Source organism: Microtus oregoni, unplaced genomic scaffold (genome assembly GCF_018167655.1).
Source record: "Microtus oregoni isolate MIOR12 unplaced genomic scaffold, Mior012 000045F_ref0000178, whole genome shotgun sequence".
Lineage (NCBI taxonomy): Eukaryota > Metazoa > Chordata > Mammalia > Rodentia > Cricetidae > Microtus > Microtus oregoni.
In genome coordinates, this window is record NW_024543219.1 from 6,636,503 (window position 1) to 6,644,082 (window position 7,580).

The following is a 7,580-nucleotide window of genomic DNA, read 5'->3' on the forward strand; positions in this document are numbered from 1 at the left end:
CTCAGTCCCCAAAAGAAAACCAAGGAAGAGGAAATTCGAGGAACAAAGTGAAGTTCCCAAAGAACAGGGAAGCTGTCCTCAAACTGGTGTCCATGAGATTTGTCTGTCTTCAAACACCATGGCTAGCATTGCCTTGCTCGCTAATGCAGTCCTCTGTACCTGGAAGGCATAGGTAACCCGGCCATGTAGATCTGGAGGACAGTGTCACCTCATATCTGATATGATGCAGGTAAGTCCTGTTGTCCCCAGTGCTTAATAGCACTAAGTCCTGATCACGTGTGCCAGTACCAAAGCATCTGAATGTCTGAGACTTTGGTACATGGCCAGGGGAGTCTACTTCTCTTCTTATTTGCACCAGATTTCCATGGAAACTGAAGGAATCCACTAAGATGAAGTGTACCAACTCCCTTCCCAAAGAGGAACACCTAATTAGTCTCTCCTTTGCTCCTCCTGGCCTCCCTTTCCACTCAGAATGAGATTAAGAATCTCTCAGCCGGGCGATGATGGCACACGCCTTTAATCCCAGCACTCGGGAGGCAGAGGCAGGCGGATCTCTGTGAGTTCGAGACCAGCCTGGTCTACAGAGCTAGTTCCAGGAGAGGCTCCAAAGACACAGAGAAACCCTGTCTCGAAAAACTTAAAAAAAAAAAAAAGAATCTCTCAGAAAAGTAGCTGCACAATTGGCAAATCATGGCCCTCCCAAACTAACCATCAGTAACTGTTGACTCCTAGGCATTCTTTTGGGGAACCCAGTGAAGTAGGAGAAGCCCAGTGCTTCCAAGAAGTCCCCAGATGGAAAGCCTTACTACTGGAAGGCCAAACTCAAGCTTCAGCTCCTCCAGAACCTTCTAATTTCCTGCCCAGGACTTACTGTGCCTTCCCCAGAACCATAAGTCCCCATGGTTTACACTGAGACTGAAGTCTACCCTCCTTCTACCTCTCACAATCTCCCCATGTTCTCCATTCTCTGATATCACAGGGAGTATCAAGGGCTCTCCAGAATGCAATAGAATATGCAGAGAAGGCAATAATAGGGTCAGCATTAGTAGCCCTTCTCACCTGTTTACTAACTAGTTCTATGATCCACTGGAAGCCTTACTTGTCTCCTCGGGACCCTTCCCAGAAACACTAGGGAAGACCTTCATCACCTCCTCATTACAAAGCCAGAGATCTCTCTCTGCTTCATTAGAATATACTCACTACTTCAGGTATTGGAAATTGAGACTCACTTCCAAACACATCCCAGGAAGTGGCTCATCCCCTTCTTGAGATATCTAATCAATATCATGAGAAATAAAGATTTCTATGTCAGAATGTTGGGCAGGAAATTTCAGTCCCCTAACAGCAAAAAGCACATTATGGAGGATCCAAAAAGTTTTAATACTATATGGGTGTGATGGGAGATTGTGAGTGTCCTGTCAAAACAAAGATAAGTCCCATAGTTGATGAAAATTACTCCCAAACTTCAGCAGAATACATGCCAGGCATACTAAGTTGTGACAAGTTGGGCTGGAAATGCTAAGAACTGGGGCTCCCCAGGGGAGCCCTCAACACAAGGAAGAGTGATTCCTGCACTCAAGGTTAAGAAAAGACGAATGGCTATTGAGAGACCACACAGAAATATGCAAAGGCATTTCCTAAAAATCCAATTTCTCATAGTTATGAGGAGGAGAATTACTTGATGCCTCAGCCTTGCTAATGACTGTTATGTAAAGCATAATAACCTCAGGCTTTTCCAGAGCACCGTCCTTTTCCTATTATTACTGGCACACTACCTAAAGGACTCCACTGGGGGCAAAGTGCAGTGCTGGTACTGAAATCTAACTAATTCCACTGTGCCTCCTTCCCCACTCAGAGAGAATGCAGATGATCTCCAACACAAAGGCTACAGCCTTGTCAATTCCTGAATCTGTCAATTTAACTATCATGAATCCTTGATGTGGGTTGAACTCAGAGAAGCAAGATTGGCCTATTGTGTCCCAGAAACCCATAGTTCCTGAGCCCTAGCCCTGGAAGGCTCAAGGCCATCTCATTCAGAAAGCTTCCTAGTCCCTTCCCTGAACTCACTACTGCGTCTTCCCCAGGACCATTTATTTCTCCATGTTTTCCAGTGAGACCTAGGGCCTGCTTCCTTCTGCCTCACTCTCGTCTCACCTTGATCTCCATTCTCTCTCGAAAATAAGCTCCTCAGTCTAGACAACATGTCTATAAGCGAATCTTACAGCCACTGGACGAACGTCCTGAGGGCAGTTGAGTTGCTACAACACAAGTGACATCACAGGATTCCAAGAGCTCTCCAGGATACAATAGAATTTCCAGAGAAGGAACTGCTGATGTCACGGGCACAGCCTTTACCTCCTTGCTAATTATTGCTCCCTGAACTAACCAGAAGCTGAGGTTTTCTTTCCATGATTCTCTCCTGTGATAAAGGGGAAGTCATTCAGCATCTCCTCCTCCCAAAACTAGAGATTTCTCTCCTTCATTAGAATCATTTCTCTGCTTCACCCATGGAGAGTTGAATGCTCACTTTATAAGCACTGCCCAAGAATGGCCCTTCCCCTCCTGAACATCCATACCCAATTATATGAGAAATAAAGCATGCTAAGAAATTAAGTCAAGATGATGTGGAGGAGGAGGGTTGAGTCCTCTGAAATGAAAAAGCACCTGGGGAAGGCTAAGGTTATGGTATAGTGGCTGTTGATAATTTGTAAGTGAGCTGAGACTGTTATGAGACCCAAACTGCTCTAGACTGCCCTCTCTCCATGTCTGTGTATTAGTCAGGGCTCTCTAGAGTTATAAAATGGATCTCTGTGTATATTGAAAGGAGATTTGTTAGAACGACTTACAGGCTGTGCTCTAACTTATCCAACAATGACTGGCTATGGATGGAAAGTCCAAGAGCCCAGGAGTTGCTCAGTCCAGAAGACTGAACGTCTCAGTCTGCAGTGTACGGTATAACCTTTTGAAAAGTAGACTCTAATGCCAGGGAAGGAATGATTGTGCTAGCAAGGTGAGAACAAGCGGAGAAAAAGTAAAAGCTTCCTTCTTCCACGTACTTATGTAGGCTGCCAGCTGAAGGAGTGGTCCAGACTGAATCTGGATTAAAGATCTCAATATCTGAATTAAAGGCCTAACTTCCTACCTCAAATACCCAAATGAAAGAAGTTCTTCCTGCTTCAGCCCCCAGGTGTGCCCTCTATTTGGGGGTTATTGTTAATCCCTAATGTAGTCACACTGACAACCGAGACTAATTCTTAAACTACTAATACTCTTGAGCAAATGGTTCCATTCGAGATTGACAGGAAGAGGTGCCGCTAATCAACAATTGCACGTGAATCAGCTTTAGATCTCATGGTCAGGATGACTTTCAGTGGCCTCTGTATGAACGTGGATGACTACAATAGAGTGAAAAACCAGTCTTCGGTTTCTTGAGTAAGAGGGGATCAGCTAGAAACCCAATAAGTTAAGAATTTGGTCTTTCTCTATAACTGAAGATTTGAAATTCAAATAATTACATTATGTCTGATAGTAACTATAGTGGAAAAGTGTCCGTAGGCAGAAAATGAGACTGTTTAAAGAAAAAGGAAGAAAGGATCAAACAGCAAGCACACTGGGCCTGTCAGCAAGAGTGGGGTGTCTCCTCCAGACCACCAGACTGCACATAACTTACTCCATGCATCCTGTGATGAGCAAAACTCCTTCCTAAAACAGGAGGAACTGGGATGACTTCTGTGTTGTCTTCATTGTAAACAACAGCTAGAAGCTTCCTATTGCTTTCTAAGTAAACAGAGTTTATTTGAAGTTTCTCTGAGGGTCAGAGAAGCAGGCGTTGAGACAGCAGTAGTAGAAACAAATCAAACTCCAGAGTCAAATCATACCAGAGATGACAGCACTGATACTGCCATGATGAACGGGGCGCCGCAGTGTGTGTCACTAACAATGTTGTCATTAGAAAATGTGCCTGGTGCTGCTTCAGAGACTTGCAACATCTAGGGCTCTGAAAAAGGATACAGACTTTCCCAAGCAGACTGGACTCCTCCATTTCTTTAGAACATAAGTTCTGGCTTGCCGTTGACTAACTCAGGTTTGTATTTGGGACCTAGCCTCTGTAGTAAGGGGTAGGGCTTCTGATGGGAATTCTCCACCAAAAACACTGGAGGAATGGTCAAAGGTGCAAGCAGCCAACAGTCCCTCCCCATGTCCACCCTACAGCCTCCAAAAGGGGCTTTAAGAAGTCAAATTTACCAAACTTTCCTTTGTGGCTTGGGCTTATTGTCACTCATTATCTAAGCATAGTATTATTTCCCGACATAAGTCCTTTTAAATGATTCTTCCTACAATTGAAATTTCACGTTGGACATAGAATTACATTCATGGGAGCTCAATTTTCTAAGCAGTAAGCAGAGGATTATATTTTCCACTTTAGGTCTTGCTGTGATGTTTAATCTTTGCTGTCTACTTGATACATTGTTGAAGAACTGACTCCATCAAACTGGCTTGCAGGCATGTTTCTTTGGTATTTTCTTGATTGCTAATTGATTTAAGAGCGATTGGCCCTGTGTGGATAGATAGCACCATCCCTAGGCATGTGAGCCTGGGCCACAGAGGAAAGCTAGCTGAGCAGATCAGTGAGCAGTGTTCCTCTGTGGTTTCAAGGCCCTGCCTTGGCATCTTGCCTTGGCTTCCCTTGATTGATATTGGGGTTCAACCTGAAGATCAGAAAAGCAAAACAGCCAGCCACTGGCTCTTACCTCTACCTCAGTCTGAAATGGCGATCCTGCCTCCAAGAATCTCAGAATGAGACTGTGCCTGAGAGCTGTCTCCTCCCGTTTTATAATTCTCTCTAGTTCTAGGATTAAAGGTGTGTACCACCAGGATTAAAGGTATGCACCACCTGGTTTCTAGGGCAAACTAGTGTAGCTATGGGATTAAAGGTGTGTGTTACCACTGCCTGGTCTGTAAGGCTGACCAGTGGGGCTGTTTTACTTTTCTGACCCTCAGGCAAGCTTTATTTATTAAAATAAACAAATAAATAATAAGGTGGTTGCTCGCTTGTAACTCCTGCCCCCTGGTGTCCATGCATGGTACAGTCTCCTCCTGAGGGCAGGACCTAAGATATAGCAGGTGACACTTCTGAATTACGCTGTATTTTTTTTCTTTTTTTTAAAATGGGTAGAAATACTGTTTTATTGAAGAAAATCACATCTACGTCACTTTCAGTTTTTAAGAACTCATAACAGCATCCAGGAAGAAAGCATATACAGACTCAAAGGAACAAGACAAACGGGCTGTGAGCACTGCAAGTGCGCTACCTCCTGAGGAAACAGGTACACCAGGGTCATAAATAAGACTTTCTTACTTTACAAGAGGGAAGAACCAAGATCCTGTTTTGAGGTGTATGAAATACAAAATATAAAATACTCTCTGACCCAGATGAGCGGGAGGAAATCCTCCAACACCTCAAGTCTTATGCAATAAAATCCAGAGGTCTGTTGAATCCGCCTTTCCGATTCATGTACTGCCTGTATTTCCTCTTCTGAGACATGTTTATGGCATAGGCATTTACAGAACCATCTACCTTCTTCCCTTCTGTGGAGTCAAAAGAGGCAAATCCCATTAATTTCATCATTTCTATTTCTTCCTCTGTTTTACCCTCCAAATCTTCCTCAGTAATCTAATGTTCTTTGCTCTTTATTTCTTTAGTTTCTTTCTTCTCTTCATCTCTTCTTTCTTTCAGTCGAGAAGGGGAAGGAGATTTGGACCTATGACGCCTTGGAGACCTGGAGCGTCTTCGGTGTGGGGATCTTGAGCGGCTCCTTCTGCGATCCCTCTCCGGGGACCTGGACCTTTCTCGATCCCGGGATGTAGACCTGGATCGCCTACGCTCCCTCCGCCGGGAGAGGCTATGGCTACGACCCATCGGAGTCCTACTCCTTCGACCGCCCCGGAAACAACTCCTATGCTGTATTTTTTAAGAAATGCAAAAGGACTGCACCGGTAACTACAGCCCTCATCAGTCTGAATGATGTTGAATTTGATCTGAGTTCTTCAAAGTGAAGATTGCCCATCAGGGTCCTTTCCTGCATGTGCAGCACCCTCACCTGGGTCTCCAGAACCTCCTGGCGCTCACACCAGGAAGCCAGCTTGTCTCAGCCATGGAGGGTCTTTACACTGATTATGGGAAGGGTGGGAACACATAGCCCCTGTAGATCTCCTGACAATGGGACAGATGGAGGTGGGTGATCCTCTGCCCTGAGTCACAAGTGCACACACAGCAGAGCTGGACACAAACCACCTGAAACTACAGAATAAGAGACCAAAGTCTCAGACAATTTTAGGGAGTTGGCACATTCCATAAATACAACAGTATAGAAAAAGCAGAATCGCAGACGCACAGAGGCAGCGCGGCGGGTGGCCAGACGCACCACAGGCGGCGGCGGCGGGCGGCCAGATGCACAGAGGCGGCGCAACACCGCATTCAGGAAGAGGCTTTGGGGGACCAGCGCGGCTGCAGATGCAAGGGACTGGGACAGGCATGCGATAAGCAGAGCAGATCGCCCTACTACAATTAAATCAAAGAGGTAGGCCTTTGGTTGGCCAGGTCACTGGCACACGGGGAGCCTGGTCCTGTCCTGAATACCCTTCGGAGGGGTGAGAGGGTTCTTGACCTGCGGCAGAAACCAGGAAACAGAGCGAGGGCATTTTGTAAGCAGAGCCCTTGGCCAGCAGGGAAACCTGATCCGGTTTTTAAAAGACCCATTAGATAGGATCAATAGGAGGACATGGGCAGGCGCCAAGGCAAGAATTCACCCAACAATCTGAAAAACAACATGAAAACACCAGAACCCAATGATCTCACAACAGAAGTATTTGAACAACCTAACACAGAAGAAGTGGATAAAATTGACTTTATGAAGACAATAGAGTCCCTTAAACAACATGTAAAAAATGCCCTTATAGAAATGGATGAGAAGTATAACAAAAAGTTTGAAGAAAAGAGTAAATATGTACATGATACCCTGGGAAACCAAGAAAAAACTATCAAACAGGTAATGGAAACAGTTCAAGAATTGAAAACTGAAATGAAGGCAAGGAAGAAAATACAAACTGAGGACCAGCTGGATATGGAAAATCTAGGCCAACGAGCAGAGTCCACAGAAACAAGCATAATCAATAGAATACAAGAGCTAGAAGAAAGAATCTCAGATGCTGAGGACACCATAGAGAAAATAAACAAACAGATCAAAGAAAACAGCAAAGCCAACAAATTCTCAACACAAAACATTCAGGAAATATGGGACACAATAAAAAAACCGAACCTAAGAATAATAAGAATAGAAGAAGGAGAAGAGTCACAGCTCAAAGGCCCAGAAAATATTTTCAACAAAATTATGGAAGAAAACTTTCCCAACTTAAAGAAAGACATTCATTTAAATATTCAAGAAGCATACAGAACACCAAACAGACTGGATCAAAGAAAAACATCTCCTCATCATATAATAATCAAAACACAAAATATACAGATTAAAGAAAGAATATTAAGAGCTGCAAAGGAAAAAGGGCAAGTAACTTATAAAGGT

General features: G+C 44.3%; 1 pseudogene; it reads right to left on the bottom strand.

Moving 5' to 3' along the window:
* Nucleotides 1–5,345: 5,345 nt before the first annotated feature.
* Nucleotides 5,346–5,920, bottom strand: LOC121435107 (annotated as a pseudogene).
* Between the last annotated feature and the right edge of the window lie 1,660 nt (nucleotides 5,921–7,580).